At 37.3% G+C, this 15,982-nt stretch overlaps 2 protein-coding genes and 1 long non-coding RNA gene across 5 annotated transcripts in view; 1 reads left to right on the top strand and 2 right to left on the bottom strand.

The window, feature by feature from the left end:
- Positions 1–15,982, top strand: part of Sesn (Sestrin) — a 296,174-nt gene that overhangs the window by 21,615 nt on the left and 258,577 nt on the right. The window lies entirely within an intron of this gene.
- The window catches only part of LOC117226248 (organic cation transporter protein), a 190,695-nt gene that overhangs the window by 139,403 nt on the left and 35,310 nt on the right, over positions 1–15,982 (bottom strand). The window lies entirely within an intron of this gene.
- Positions 7,631–15,439, bottom strand: LOC143259780 (uncharacterized). The gene is made up of 3 exons (XR_013033779.1): positions 15,319–15,439; positions 7,926–8,093; positions 7,631–7,856 (listed from the first exon to the last, which is right to left on the bottom strand). It is a non-coding gene; the product is annotated as an uncharacterized LOC143259780 (long non-coding RNA).

Genomic DNA, 15,982 nt, shown 5'->3' with positions numbered 1-15,982 from the left:
TATAATTGCAATATGTGTCTGAGTACATTCAATTTTATTATTCTTATGAAGCAGCACATGTCAATCATTCATAGTGGTCGATAGATTTAGTGTTAAAAAAAATGTAAAAACCGATATTTTACACATTTTCCCGGAGGGGCTAATTGAATCGAGTCTTGGACATTCCTATGCTAAACATGCGAAGAGAAATGTGCATTATTGTTGATCGGAAATCAAATAATTTTATTTTATTCCAACACCTCACTTTTAACTCTAGAACAACCCTCTTATTTACCGACGAGCCCACAAAATTTTTAATTTGTTTGCAATTTTGTAAATAAATACTAAAACATTGAAGTTTCTCGTATCCTTCTAACTCATGCCGTACTTTATAAAGGAATGAAAACAATTTCTTTTTACAAATTTGTATTGAGTTTTTGGTTTTTCTTCTATTTTGAAAATAATAAATAGTATTTGAATTATTAGGATTTCGTTCTGTATCGCGCGTAACTCATTCTAAGATTAATGAAAGTAGAAAACTGAAACAAAAGCATTTCTGATTTGTCTACCTATGTGATTCTATGTTCTTTCGAAATCCGAAGATTTATGTGCAGTTCGCAATTTATAAAAATTACCTGTTGTTTTGTGGAGTGCATGAAACATTTAATTTATTTGGCCGGTGTTATTGGAGTCGTTACACGCGAGTCCCGCCGCTTATTCAGCAAGAGGCGAGCATCGCGAACTCGTGCTGGCGACTTTTCCAAGATTCAGATCGTGCTTGCCGGTTGGAACCTTGCTAACATTAAGTAAGGCGTTTAATGGCGACGAGAGCACGGAATATGGCTCGTTAGCCAACGTTCGTGCTCGCGACAACCCCGAAATACCGACGGCTGAACTTCCGAAGCCTAGGCTTTTAACGAAGTTAAACTTCCTGCAATTTTGTTGCTCCTCCTGTTGCTTTTCGTGCAAATTTCTTGCCGCTACGGAATCTCGACAGAAGTCATCTGTCTTCGAGGATCCGGAACGATAAAGTTCGACGAGCAGAAACGAGTCCAACTGAATAGTAAATACGACTCCAGTTTTTCTTTTCTTAGAGAAGATGGAAACATCAGTTTGCTGGATGACACGTAAGAAAATGCTACAAATCCTTTTCATAGCTTCTTCATCTCAGCCAAGACGGACGATTAAAAAATAAGCTCCATATGCAATTTACAACGGCAATTCTGAGTTGATATTATGCAAATTGTACCACCTTCTTAATTATTCTATCAGCAAAGGCATATGCCTAAACACGTGACATTTACATAATTATTCTATCTACGTATTTTGTAAGTATCCTAATAGAAGCCATTCAGCCGTATTTCACAGCTTTAGCATAGGCAGGTTTTCCTATGTTTTATTGCATCAATAAACGTGTTTACTCCTGACATATCGAAGGCAGTTAGACTTTATAGTCCAAAGTATCGCGTTAAAGGGAGATATATTCACAGATTTATTACTTTCCCATTATTTGTTAAGGTTATTGGGTGGCCCTCACTTTCACTGTTCCCATTTTTTTTTTCATATTTCACTGTTCCTTGCTATTGATTTATTTGTGTGCCACGTTACCCAAGCTAGAAAGCTATTGGAGAGTATAGTAGAGAGACTTCGCAAATGACTGTCGAGTGCCATGTCAGTGGCGTTCCATATTTTCGGCAGATACAGTTTTTGCAAGTCAATTCGTCGAGCACACTAACAAGGAACGTCAATCAAATGACACTCGCCGGTGCGCTTTCAGCGTGATATGGACCTCGAAGAAATATTGGGCGTGTATTTTTTGGTCAACATTCGTTGCAGTTAGTTTCGAAAAACGTCCTCGAAGAAACTAAATGTAGAGAATGTGCAGTCTGAAATGGACCGATTCTTTATTTTGTCACAATGGTTCTGTTAAATGAAAGAACAGTCTGAAAAAGGGCCGAACGATTTAAAGAAGATAATGAATCGTTGAAGGCCGAACCACGTCTACGGTTTCCATTCGTAATTAGTGGTGACGAATCAAACGAATACATGAATTACGAATACGTAAGAATATTTACGCGCTGTTAATGTGTTCCAATGTGACGTAGTATTCGAGACAAGAGAGCGACCCTTTTTTAGTCAGTTTTTATATCTTGTTGGTGAAACAATAATCGTGATTTTAAATTATCAACTTCAAAGGAATAGTCATATTTCAGTTCCAATTACGTCTCATGTGTACCAATTGCTATAGTTGTCCAAACGATATTTTAAGTGTTAAAAGATTTTATACCAACTGACTGTATGCTATAAATAATTAAAGACGTGTCCTTGACAACATATTTCAAAGCTAACGAAATAGTTGAGTAAAGTTCTTTCTTGCCACTCCAGCCAATTACAACTTTGGCGCAAATATTTTTTAACACATTGGTAAACCAGTTCTTCCAATATCTCAGAAAAATTCAAGTCGTTTAGTCAAATTTGAAAAAAAAAGTTATTTGAAAAGGTGTTCGAACACTTTCGCGAGCCACTGCAGTTTCTCGTTCCAGAAGCAATGTATATTTTTTGTCAGTTCAATAGTATAACGTAGTAGTGTGACCTCGATTATTCCATTATCCGAACAGCCATATTATTCTTCATTCGTTTGAATAACCGTGGTTCCGCTGTCGCGATTCAAAGCAGTTCGAATGTTTCGAAATTGATACTTCAAATCCGCAAGTTCTTCCGTAACCTAATATATGTGGGCGCGGTACAGCGTTCGCGCGTTCAGAGCCGGCTCGTAAAATATCAGGGTCGTGCGAAAATTTCCATGACTCTTCTCGATGTTTACAAGCGATCGTCGATCTTCCGTGTCCTTTCTCACGGGTTTGCAGCGATGATAGGCGCATCGTGTTGGCGGTTTCTATGCGAGTATTATGCGCGGAACAGGAGCGGCGTTATACAAACTAGGAAACGGCGAACTATGAAAAACCTGTTCTCCTCGAAAGCGCCAATCGATCCGCGTTTTTATGTGACCGACCTCTAACATCCACACGAAACTGACCTCCTATCACTGTGGTTACGCTATCGAAGTCACAGCAAGTGATCCTGCTTGACCTCCACGCTACCTAGATAATTGCAAGGATCGTTGTTTCGGAAAGATCATTACAATTAAGCTGCGGAGGCTTATGCATGATAAATATGCAAGTTGCATACGACATTTACGTACGAAAAACATGCAGAATTTTGGCGATATTAAGTATTACTACATTGGGTGTGAAATCTAATATCAATGTATTATACCTCGGATTACAGTATATTACTCGCACAAGCATTTTTTAATTGGTGGCGTTTGTCGGTAAAAATTAATTTATTTACGCTTTATTTTTTCCTCAATTTCAATGGAGTACCAAAAGCCGTGTTAAAACTTGTGCATGGCATTTAATAGTTTGTGAGATGTATTCAAAAAGGCTTATTTTTAATCGTCCTTGTACTTGTTTGCGAAGACACTTCCTGCTAGATGTAAGATAATGCTGCCACGTGATAGTCACCCAGTTCATTGCAAGATTGGAAATCGAGCAAAAAGATAGTACTTGATGTTATCTCACATATAAAGTATTTATAAGCATGATCTGCTTCTAACATTTCGTCCTCATAATTGTTTCGCTTTAAATACTTTATCGCACAATACCATCGAAATTTTGGAAAAACACGAATGTACAATTGAAGAGGCTCTAGGTAACTTTCATTTTTAAATTTGACTATATAAATTTTTTTCAATAATAACAATAACAAGAATAACGAATGCATTTTGCGTTAACAGAGTCTGTGTATCTTTGGCTACTTTGTACTAGACAACCAGACATTTCAATTTCGATTTCATTAATCCCTTGTTGTACTGTGACGATTTAGGCTCGTTCTTTTAAGTCGGTATACAATTCGGTTCTCTTGTTAAAAAAATTATTAAAAGTATTACATTAACCTAAATATAGGGATACAATGAATATAAATTTCCTTTCCCTTCTACGAAATTATTGCAATTGAAACAGTTCTAATGAATAACTGTGAAGAAAATGGCACGGCAAAGGATTAAATATATTGCTTTGGCATTGCGGAATTGGCAATCAAGGTGTGACTAAATTTCACTGGACTCGAATTCGCAGCACTCTGGTATCGTTGTGCCGAAGTAGCACGTTTGGTTCTTTATTACCAATAGCAGGATAATTCAGCCTGCAGGCAAAGAGAACGTCTAGAAAGAGAAAAAGGGGAGCTCGCCCGCGAATTGTCCGTTCCGTGGAACCCAATTTGCCTGTCTTCGCGGGTAGCTCGGCCGGATGGATAACAATGTTGATGGAATAATTGCGTATACCGTTATCGAAATCAGCCGGTCACCGCTCGGCACAAAAATAGGAAAGTGCATCGGATGTTCGCGTGGCGAACAGAAGCTGCATGCGTAGCCGGTGAACAGCGCGCTGCTATTGCACGCTGCTAGTCCCGTGCAATCGCATTCTACGCTCGTATCTATCATCCTTTTTGCAAACATCGCCGGCCGCGGTTTCATCGGGCCGACCATACTAACTTTCACGTTATTATCCATCGCACGGCTCGCTTTCTTTTCGAGACTTCGTTTTTTCAGACGCGAACGTTCCAATTTTCTTCCCCGCTCCTTTCTTTTCTTACAATTGATGCAAGAAATTTTTATTTTGCATTAAGATTCGCAGTTCAGTGATTAATCTTCTCATGTCGATAACTAAAAATCAGACATTCCAAATTTCCAAACCTCGAAACTCCTCGAAACTCAAGCAGTTTCGAGTTCTCGAAACACAGAACTTTGCGCCATTTTTGTACATCGAAACCGAGGTAAATAATAATTTGTATAAGCAAGTTACGAGAATATTGTGACGGTATGAATTTATTTTCATGTAACTAACAATAACCCAACTGAGTTCGTATTAAGACTTTATCCATTGAATTGTAATTTATACATTTAATTTTTATATCAATTCATTAATTCGAATGTATTCAAAATATTAAAGAAAATCGTGCTTCGTTCCTATGTCCTCCAATTGACTCAGATAATTTTTATTTTCCATATCTCTTTATGGAGTTTAATTATTAAAGGCTGAATTATGCACTTTAATTATTACCAATTTTTGTCATGTTTATGGGATCACTGATAAAGGATAAAGTCTTGCAAGTCGTTAAACACAGTCGTTAATCAAAAATGTCTTGAACTTCTAAGTAAAAACATTATTTGTGAGTTTATTTGCTGTTGGAAATTTTCTTATTTCGACCATTCAAAATTTTTGTAGTATTCCGAACATGAACTAGAGATATCATATCTGAATAAAATACTTTCCCGTAGTGATAGTGAGCCTAGTTCTACCACGAGTTGTATTTAGTAGAGTTTTTGTGATAACTAGAATCAAGTGCACGTGCGTGAAGATTTTTCATTAGTCCGCAGGATATTTGCGAATCACGTTTCCCTCGGTTTCATCCGCCTTCCTCGATGTCCTCGCGAGTTTCTCGGTCAGGCAACGAGCACAGCTGATGCCGACTAGATACTATATAATTAGAAAGTATATGCGTACAGCCATGTGGCTCAGTTTAAGGTGGAGTCCACAAATACATCTCGTAGATTTACGGAGAAGTGGCTAAGGGCCGTTCACAGTTAACTTATTTAAACTTTTGTCTTGATGCTTTCGTTTTTTTTTTGCACAGTTTTGTCCCACTTACTCCTGCCGCTTACTATTCAATGTCGTTATTAGTCTGCATGCGATATTAGATACCGCTAAAAGTCTGTGCGTGTTTTCTTTCAAACGTAAACATGTATAGGTTTGCAATGTGCAAATATGTGTGTTTTTACGTATTTATCAGGGTTAAAACAAGTCCCGGAAATTTTGCATAGGCTGCATCAGAATTAAAAACAACTTTTGTAAGAACATTTTTTGCTATCTTTCGTAGCTTCCCAGATATTCTGGATTTCCAGATAAAACGGATATCCTGTATGTTAAACACTGAAGTTTATATTGAATGATTACAGAAATAATATAATCCTACGTTAGAAAATGTTTTGTTTGTGAAATTAAATTGATTTGTTATTATTCAATATTTATAATAAGACTATAATACTATTATATTATATAATATATATAATACTATTATATATATATATATTCATTCTTATATATTGATATATATATATAAGAATGATATATATATATTGATTATTATATATATTTATATAATACTATTATATTATATTGATTCGATTATTTTCTGTGAAAGATTCTTTACAGTTTCAGCAATTTTAAAATGAAAAATATGAAACCGATCAGTTTGACCGACTCACTAGGTTTGGTGTTAAGATTACGCGATGAAATTGAATGTCGAAGCCTCGAATGAAGCCACGATCGGTGTTCCATAGATCTAAGCAGAAACAAGAATACACGATGGCGAGGAGTTGTCTCCGGGAATTGAAAACGTTTAAAGTTCGTCTATTAGCACGATAGAAACATGACGTTCGGGTTGCTGACTTTGGTGATGGGATCGAAGCGGATCGAATTAATCACGGCTTTCTGGGCGACTAGTCGCAGTCCGGTGGCTCTAAAAATTCTGTAACGCGCGTTTCACCTGCGGGGACCGGAAGATTCGTGTCTCGATTACAGGGGCCGATGAACATGTTCGGTCGATTTGACTCAACTAGACGAAAAAGGGGTGTCTCGAGGAGTCTGGGCAAAGTTTCGGCATGGTTGGCTTCGATTCGATCCTTTGCCCGGGCTCTCGCAGGATCGTTATTTAACGTTGTGGGACCTAAACGAAAGCGAGAGGGGGACGAAATCGGCGCGTAATTAAAAGTCGACGCGGGTGCTCCGATAGCCGGATGTGCTGGACAAGGACGCACCGAAATCATGGTAATTCCGAGCCTCGATAATTCGGGCTTGATTATGAGTTAGCCGAAATCGATCGACTGTTCGCAATCACTCCATGTGAACGGCTCTTTCGATTTTATATAATTTTTGATGTTGCCGTGAAACGAGCATACTCTTGACAAAATAAGTCTATCATTACAGATCTGGGCACATTTGATTGAAATATTATTGCAAACAACGTATTATTTATTTCATAATTATTTTCACTTTTGAAATAACATTGTTTGAGATATTATTTTAAATAATGTATTATTTTGTTTTCTAATTATTCGAAGTAATGTATCGTTTTGTTTTATAATTATTTGAGATAATTGTGGAATTCTTCTTGGAATTAATATGGTGATCTGATCCTCGATGACATTTGTGCAAGATAAAAGGATCGATTCTCACAATATTAAACGATTATATCCCACAATGAGAAACATTTTGCTTAAGAAAAACAAAAATACGAATGTTTCTCTGAGAAATTTTTAGATAAACTTTTTTATTCAAGTTCATATTATAATCATGTTAGTAACATTTTGCAAATAATAATAATTATTATAATATTAATAATAATAATAATAATAATATGTAGTACTATTTTCATCCTTTTAGAATAGATTTTTAGAATAGATCCAAATAATTCTTTTAACAATTATTCTATCAGGTATAGTATATTTAGGAACAAGATAATATTTTTAAGAACAGTTATACAAATTCGTAGTTCTTACTTGTAAAAAGCTGAATAAATTATTTCTAGTTACCTAACTTTGTCGATGCAACAAGCATCGACGTTTCCACCGATTTATAAAGTATGTCCAGAAGTTTGAATCGATAGACTCTATTGTACCATTAATAGCAAATATCTCATACATCGTACGAGAATCCATTTGGACAGCTGACAGTTAAAACTAAATCAGAACAGGACTTTCAATGGAATCATCCACAATTCGTTTGCATTCGAACATCGTTCTTCGTGGGAAAAATATTCTGTGAAAATGGTATTATTGTTCCTCATTGGAAACGAGCGTAGACGGTGTCGTGAAATGAGGTTATTACCTGTGAATAGCAATCCATTTAGCGCTGGATATTGTAACAACACTCGATCTGTGCCAGAACATCGGTAGCTAAACCGTTCGAAATTGTTGCAGCAAATTGGATCACGTTGTTTGATAAATCGCACCGATGAGATGATATCGTGCCCATAAATGTCTCCACTCGAACAAACTATCGGACATGCAAAATATTTAACATTACTCGGGCTTGATAATAGAATGTAAAGAATCATTCCTAGATATCGGTGAGAGATAAGAGCGACGGTGTTGGTTCGTACGTATCGTCGATTTTCTATCCCGGTTATGCGCTAACCTACCTCTAACCTACAACACTAACACATGGATGATAATGATAATATTAACACGTTGGAAAAGTGGTATTGGTTTTTGGTCGTGCTACGCTTTCGAACAGCCCACGCGTCTCTATTTACAGTAAATTCGTATTATCAGGCTGTGGTAATCTATGTTTATAAAACACTTGATCCAGCGTGAATTTAAGAGACAGTGGAGATTGGACGGTTTTAGCTGATCTAGATGTTTTATCAAATTATGCTGAGCCACACGTTGCGTTACACCTTTGGAGGGAGGTTTGGCGGTTTCCCGTTCGCCTAATACCAGGTTCACATTGTTGTTCGCGACAACTCGCGAGCCATGCTTGCTAACAGCGTCGACACCTTCGCGAACACTGTTGGCCTGGGAATCGATACATCAAAGGGCTCGCGAGCTCAGAACGTGTCTGGACGCGTTTGTAATAATTTAACGCGTTTTCACTAAACATGCATTCAAAGCGAACAAGCTTATAACTGTTCTCGAGCAGTTTGCAAACTACTCGCGAGCTCCAATGCGAACACTAATATTTTCGTCGAGGAATAGCTTGCGAACTGTTCGATCCAGTGTGGACTCGGTATAATGTGTTTATTTTCTTCTTTATATTACTTAGGTATGTGATAAATTTATTTATTTCCTTCTTCAGTAGTTTTAATAGTTCGTGTTCTAAGTTTGCCATAAATCGATAAAAATCCATTAAATTATGCATTTCAATTATGAATATAACGCGTAGAAATAATTGTTCTTTATTTATCTTTTGCGTTTAGTTAATCAGTGCGTTTTTATCCAATTATATTGTTTAGAAAAACTGTTCACATCAGTTGTTGTAAACAAAAAAGATAAATAAAGAACAATTATTTCCACGCGTTATATTCATAATTGAAATGCATAATTTAATGGATTTTTATGGATTTATGGCAAACTTAGAACACAAACTATTAACCTACCAACTATTAAAACTACTGAGGAAGGAAATAAATAAATTCGAAAATACCGAATAAATTGAACTACAGAAACAATCATTTTTCTATACCGAGATTTAAAAACTGAAAAGTAACATAAATGCAGAAAATGAGGTCACATATTAGGTGACTCATTTGAAACATTGGTTTGTGTTACAATATTTTATCGAATAATTTCATTTTTTCATTGAATAGTGCATTTTTAATTTTAGTGTTACCGTTTAAGCGCTCCTTCGCGCTTTTTCTTTCCTCTGCTGATTGTTGTATCGTATTTACAGTTGGTTTATATTCATCGGTCCCTACAATTAGAGTTTGAGCACGTTGGAAAGTCAAAGAGTCAAGTTGCGACCTCCCCTTGACAGACGTATCTAACGGTGGTGTCTCGCGAAGCACGACAGAAAAATAATGTCAAGGAAGCGGTGCGGCCGTTCGGCGTCCGTTTCGCGGTGAAAAGTAAGAGAAACAGGAGAAAAAAATGGATTTTCACTGACTAGAGCTTGCTGACCGTGTATAATCGGTCTCTATATCTCCATATCTCTCGTTCTTTCTCGTTCTCTCTAGTTATTCACAATTTAGCGATAAATAGTTGTTTGTCATGACTCATGACAAGACATACCTTGCACTGCAAGCGGGTATAGTTCGAGCCAGTGTATTCCAAGCGAATATACTGCAAGCTAGTGCACTATTGTTCAATTCAGACCGGGCCGAATCGAAGGATTTAGTAATATTTTGCTGAACGGTCAATGCATTGCTGATTTTATACGTCTATGTCGAAGATAAGCAGACGAAACAAAAAACAATAGAAGAATTTCAAGCCTTTTGCCGTTTCCAATACATATTTTAATTATTCAAGGAAAATGGCTACTTCTCTTCTTTTTCTTCCCACTGATATAAGAAATTTTTATTTTGCTTCAGATCTATAGTTTAGCGATTAATTTTCTTTCACAGATGATCACCTTTCACCGAAGGCATTACTTGATTTTTTCATGATCCGTGAATTAAAAAATAGTGTTTAATGGACTAATATTAATTTTTATATGTTTCAAGATAAGGAATAGTTTTTCAGACATAATTGTTATAATATGTTACAAATTCAAGCGTTTTTATCTTATCCCAGATTGCAAGCAATTAATATGCCAATTAATACACAGTTCCCTATAAAAATACAATCATTCAAACGGAACTCAAGGTATGTAGTTCCAAAACAATGTGAACTTTGCTCTACTATGCACACTGTAATACAAGAATTGTGAGGTATAAATAAATGAAAACTTCGCTGTATATATTCGATAACTCAGAAAGTCGAGTAAGAAGCGTCACTACATTTATACCCATTATTAGATCTCTTGGAAATATTAAGTGACTCACCTAACTACAGTAATGTCTGTCTCCCTAACTGACACTCAGATTGTCCACAAAAATGGACAATTTGGGAAGAGGAGATACGATTATTCGAGTCTTGCGGTTCGTTTTTATAGTTACGAATTATCAACGACTATAAAAAACGAATTACAAGGCTCGAATAATCGTATCTTCTCTTCTTAAATTGTCCTTTTTGTGGACAATCTGAGCGTCAATTAGAGAGACATTACTGTATACCTTTAAGCGCCTAAGTTTCACTCGCGTTATTTTTAATATTTTTAATTATTAAAAAGTTACATATAATATTATTGAAAAACTTGAAACACTCGAAGAAGATGGGAAAGAGGTGATATGAAATGGACATTGCAAATGATCATTGTTTTCTTGTTTTGTAGCACTTTCATGCGTATGTATTTGCACCTAATTACAAATCGTTATCGTATCGAGTACAGCTGCAAGACGCGACTGAATATTTTCAATAGCAAAAGTCAAATTTTTGTCAATTTCTCGGAGTGTTTCACGAATTCAGTGGGGTAGAATCATAGTGGCATAAATTACATTTTCGAAAATTTTGACCTGTGTTCTTAAAATGTAATCTATACATGCCAAAATGTTAAAAAGACGAGTGAAATAAATTAGAAAGTTACTATAAATCAATTTAACTCTAAATTATGTTAACAATAAATTTGGTCAGTAAACAATACACATGTTAGTGAACAATAACACTCATTGATCCTCACAATGAGGAAAATATGACACTTTCTTCATTTCCTTTTTATCACATCTGAATAAGTATTTCTTGGAGAACAATATAAATTTAATTATTTGCTAGGTTCTCAATTTACTTGCTAAATTTATGAAACGGACAATGAATTGTAAATAGGATATGCCTTTCACACCTGCCCTTTTAAAACTTCGATATAATTTTGAATATACACATATTTTCTGTTAAAGGATCCTTATTTTGATTATCTTCTCTGATTTATTTCAATTCAAATGTACCACCTAAGAACGAGTCGTGTTGGTGCAAATAAAATACAAGATGCAGTAAACAAGATAAATTCAATGAGATAAATTACAAAACCTTTAACATATCTTTACTATTCATTTACATAATAATTTCAGAAATTATGGTTCTCGCTACGGCTAATATGAATAATAATTACGATCGATAAAGCTGAAGGTGGTGATGTCAGATGAGACACCCCGTACAAGATGACGCACTGTCCGCGCGCGTAACGCTCGAGAGTGCTATCGCGTGGACTGCGCTGCCTACAACATTTTCGCTTTAAAAACACGCTCCGAGCATTACAACGGCGCGTTCTGTGTGCACACAGCGCCAAGCAAATAGGGAGGAGCCATCTTGTCCTGATGATTTACATGAGATCTTGGCGACTCCTCCGCGCGGAATTGATATGCACGCATGTACGCCCGTTGCACCATGCACCGTTGCTCGATCCCCGTGAGTGCGTTGTTCCGCGTGCGTCCTCCTCAAGCCGTTTTCTTTTTTACCGGCTTCTCCAAAATGCCGCTCGGTCTTTACATGGTTTACGCCTAGCAAAAAGTTGCTGTGTTTTTCCTCGTTCCAGTCTTCACCGGCTGTTTCGCTGTTTTAAGCTCCTGTTAATCCGTATTCGCGTACTCGATATGATTCTCGCGTAACTAGCCCCCCCGCGGATCACCCTTTTTCTCGACCAACGACCGACGTACCTGAGGCTGAACTCGTTTTCATTGTACATCGGTTGTCAGGTCCTTTTTTTTCCATCTTCAAGGAATGATGAAGTTATCTAATGCGAGACTGAGTTTTGTTTCGAGGGTATGAATACGTTTTGTCGGAGCTGCGATTTAAGCTACGAAAGCAACGGTCAGATAGAAGCACCGAGCAATTTCTTTCGTCGGTTTATTTATAGCCGAGCTGAGCTGATAGGCTAATTTCAGATATTTAAGGGCAGATATTTGTGACACCTTGAGGTGTTAAAAAATGATTCATATTTTAAAACAACAGCAGAAAAGAAGTAAAAGTTGTATTGATTTAAGCTTTTTGTTTTAAATACTATATACATTTAAGTTTTTAACGGCATCGCTTTGAATAATCGTTTTGTCAAGATGACCTGACGGTGTGCAGGATTTTTTGATCCTGAAAAATGGGCCCTTAGAAGTTTTTATTGTAATTGTATTTTGATGAATTTTATAGTCATACAAACTGAATTTCATTTTAGAAATCCATTTCTTTCATCTGTATGTTTACACAATTCCATTTTTTTTGTTATGAAGAAACCGAATCTTTCTTACTTTCCAATCGGGTGCAATAGAATGCATAATCGTACTTTTTAAACGTGCATCAATTTCCAACAAAAATGTTTTGGAAAGTTCTGCCACCCAGTGTTTGTTTTCAATCGCAGCGTTGCTTTTTTCATCCTAGTGTTGATTGTTAGAACATATTTAGTGGTTGGTAGGATTAGTCAACATTTTCGAAAATTCCAAATAACTAATACATAGAGTTAGTTGTTGTCATGGTGGTTCGTGGCTTCATGCCTGATAAGGTAAACATTACTAACATGGTAATTATACCGAAACAAACAGTTCTAATAAAATTTCATATGTTATTGTAATTATGCTAAAGGCTTACTGTTTTCGGTTCATTTTCACTTACATGGTATTAATGCATATTGTTGTAAAATACTACTGCACGAGATGTGTCATAGTGTGTGGATGCTACGTCAGTGATGGATACAGTGCGTATAAATAAGAAAGAAAAAAAGTTCATATAAATGTTTGACCTGTTCGTCATTGTTTCCGAGTGACAGTCACGTCCGTGTTATGCGTCTTTGGTTGACGATGCAGCAGTAATGTTGGCTTACACAGGAAGCATATTAAATGCGGTTGTAGCGAATTCGCACACTTGGCTAATAACAAAATGTCACGAAACTTGTATTCAAATTTCGTAAGATAGTAAATCAAGAAAAGTATGTGTGTGTGAACAGAAATTCTCATACGCCAATTCGGAAGTAAAACGCAGACCATCTGATGCATCCCAGAGACCAAACTTTTAATTAGTTTGATAGAACATTCGAATGGCCATGCACTGTTGTGAGATCGTTACGTTATCGATACATTCGCTGCCAAGAAGCGTATTTAAACAAATCTTCTATGAACAAAAATATATAAAAATAACATTTTTTCGATGCTGTGCCAATAGTTTTCTGTAAATACTGTAAATAAGTAAGCGAACACAATCTGAATGTTATAAAGTAGTATAAACCAAATGAACAAACGCAAACTGAATAATCTAAAATAGTATAAATAAATAAGTAAATATAAATTGAATAATCTATCTGAGATATCATTAGGTCATTATATATGAAATGTATATTTTACTCTATAATCTTACTATGAAATTTATGCAGTTCATACTTAATGACCTATTATAAATAAATGAGTAAGCACAATTTCTATACTGTAAAGAACTTTAAATAAATAAATAAATAAATAAGCACGACTAGGCCCATTAAACGAGAAGAATCCTGTCGGCTAGCTAGATCGGCGAAATGCCGTGGTGTGCGCTGCTTGGAGTCACGAGGCGAGGCACCCTAAGGGAATAATGCGTTTCTTTGTTTTCGAGGTACGTAATGTTCGTATCGATACTATGCGATGTTCAACGAGATGCATCGCCGATGGTAGTTGCGCATCGGACAGCCGCTCGATAATCGCCTCGAGTGTGTACGTGCTATTGTCTCCGGATCCTCCTCTGCTCGCGGGCTGATTAAAATTCATAGAAAGTGCAAATTAACCGTGACGCTTACGGCCAGGTGTTCCTGCGCGGGAGGCTAGGATTCCATACGGACCCCGATACACTCCGGCCGAGTGCGTGACCAATGCCTCGTCTCCGAGCACGTTCGTCAGCTCGCTCATACGTGTTGCGACTTTGCTCGCCCACTTATGCTGGACTGCACTGGCTAGAGCTGTTCGGGAGATCTTCGCAAGCTTCTCGGGAGTTGTTCGTACAACTGTGTTCATACAACTATATTCATACCGGAGCTCGCTAACAACTCGCGAACGGTTGCAGAGTATGGCATTTCATCTATTTTAGTGGCAGTGCATGCAAAGAATACCTCGGGCCGATTCGATCTTTGTGTTTCTTTGATTCTACGTCATGATACTTTTTGCATCGCCACTAATATATTGGACCGTTTGAAAAGATTAACGCAACCTCTGGTTCATCGACCCCTAACTAGATGTGTGATTATATGCAGATACCCCTTGGTAGCTTTAGAAGCTCCGAAGCTTAGGTGATCGAAGTAAAGTAAATTGTATTGAATTTATTGTTTGTGATCAAGTGATTTTACGTCCGTTTCTTGTAGTCTGCTTCTTTCGTGAACCACTTGATTTTCTCGTTCACATCTATAAATTCATCTGAACAGATACGTAAACCCCAATACGAAGATTCATTAGTTTAACAGAGTTCAAGGCGGCCTAACGATCTTAAACCAAGGATTAAGATTTCTCACCTAAACTTAAATATTTTGGGACTCCAGGCTACGATCTGGGCTAGATCTGGGCAGACATTTATGTTTATAACATTTAATCTACAGTTTACGATTCGTTAAGTATCCAACATGATAAAACTGTACGGTCAGTCCCTTCATTTTTACCAACGATATTTTAACCATATTATCGACGTATCGTTAAGTGCCGGTAAGATATCGGTTCAATATCGATAATCGATAGTCACAACTCTGCTTCTACCTGAACAGCTTCCTTTGTGGACGGGTGCGGTGTGGAGCTGTGGTCTGCCGACGAACATGGGTCGAATTGGTGTTGCTGGTCAGTGACGCTCATGAGTCAAAAGAATCGCCGCGGCTATTTTGGCACAATTTACGGATATTATGTAACTGATTGCGCTCGCGCGGGACGCAGCAGCGGCTTGATGTCACCGATGATTATCTAGAATTAAGTGACGCAGCCGCGGCCGATGAGGATTTATTTCGAATGCTCACTGGCGAACGTCCCGGCTCGAATTCGGGCAGAGCTCGACTTTCCGTCATCGAGCGTGCAACGTCGGTTGGCGTGCCGTGCCACAATTACGCGATATCGCGAATTAATGCAACAGAGTCGCCTTGAATCGCTCGGAAAGACGCCTGAACTTTTTGCCCGGCCGCGGCCTGTTGAAGACTCGACTTTACTGGGAATGGAATGTAGATGGGGACGTGTGGGTAATTGTCTCGGCGAAGGCTGCACTGTTACAGTCGATTTTGCGAGATTTTTTTTCCGCGGCGGAATTGGAACTTGCCAAGGAGAATTACTTGCGTCGGACAAAACGCGGCAAGTTGCTTGGGTATTTCTAAAACCGCTCTACAAGATTCTGTCGTGTTTTCGATCAAGCGAAAACCAAGAGCAACGCTTCTTCGGT

Source organism: Megalopta genalis, chromosome 6, assembly GCF_051020955.1.
Source record: "Megalopta genalis isolate 19385.01 chromosome 6, iyMegGena1_principal, whole genome shotgun sequence".
Classification (NCBI taxonomy): domain Eukaryota; kingdom Metazoa; phylum Arthropoda; class Insecta; order Hymenoptera; family Halictidae; genus Megalopta; species Megalopta genalis.
The sequence above is the reverse complement of the archived record's forward strand: the minus strand, read 5'-3'. Positions and strand labels throughout refer to the sequence as shown.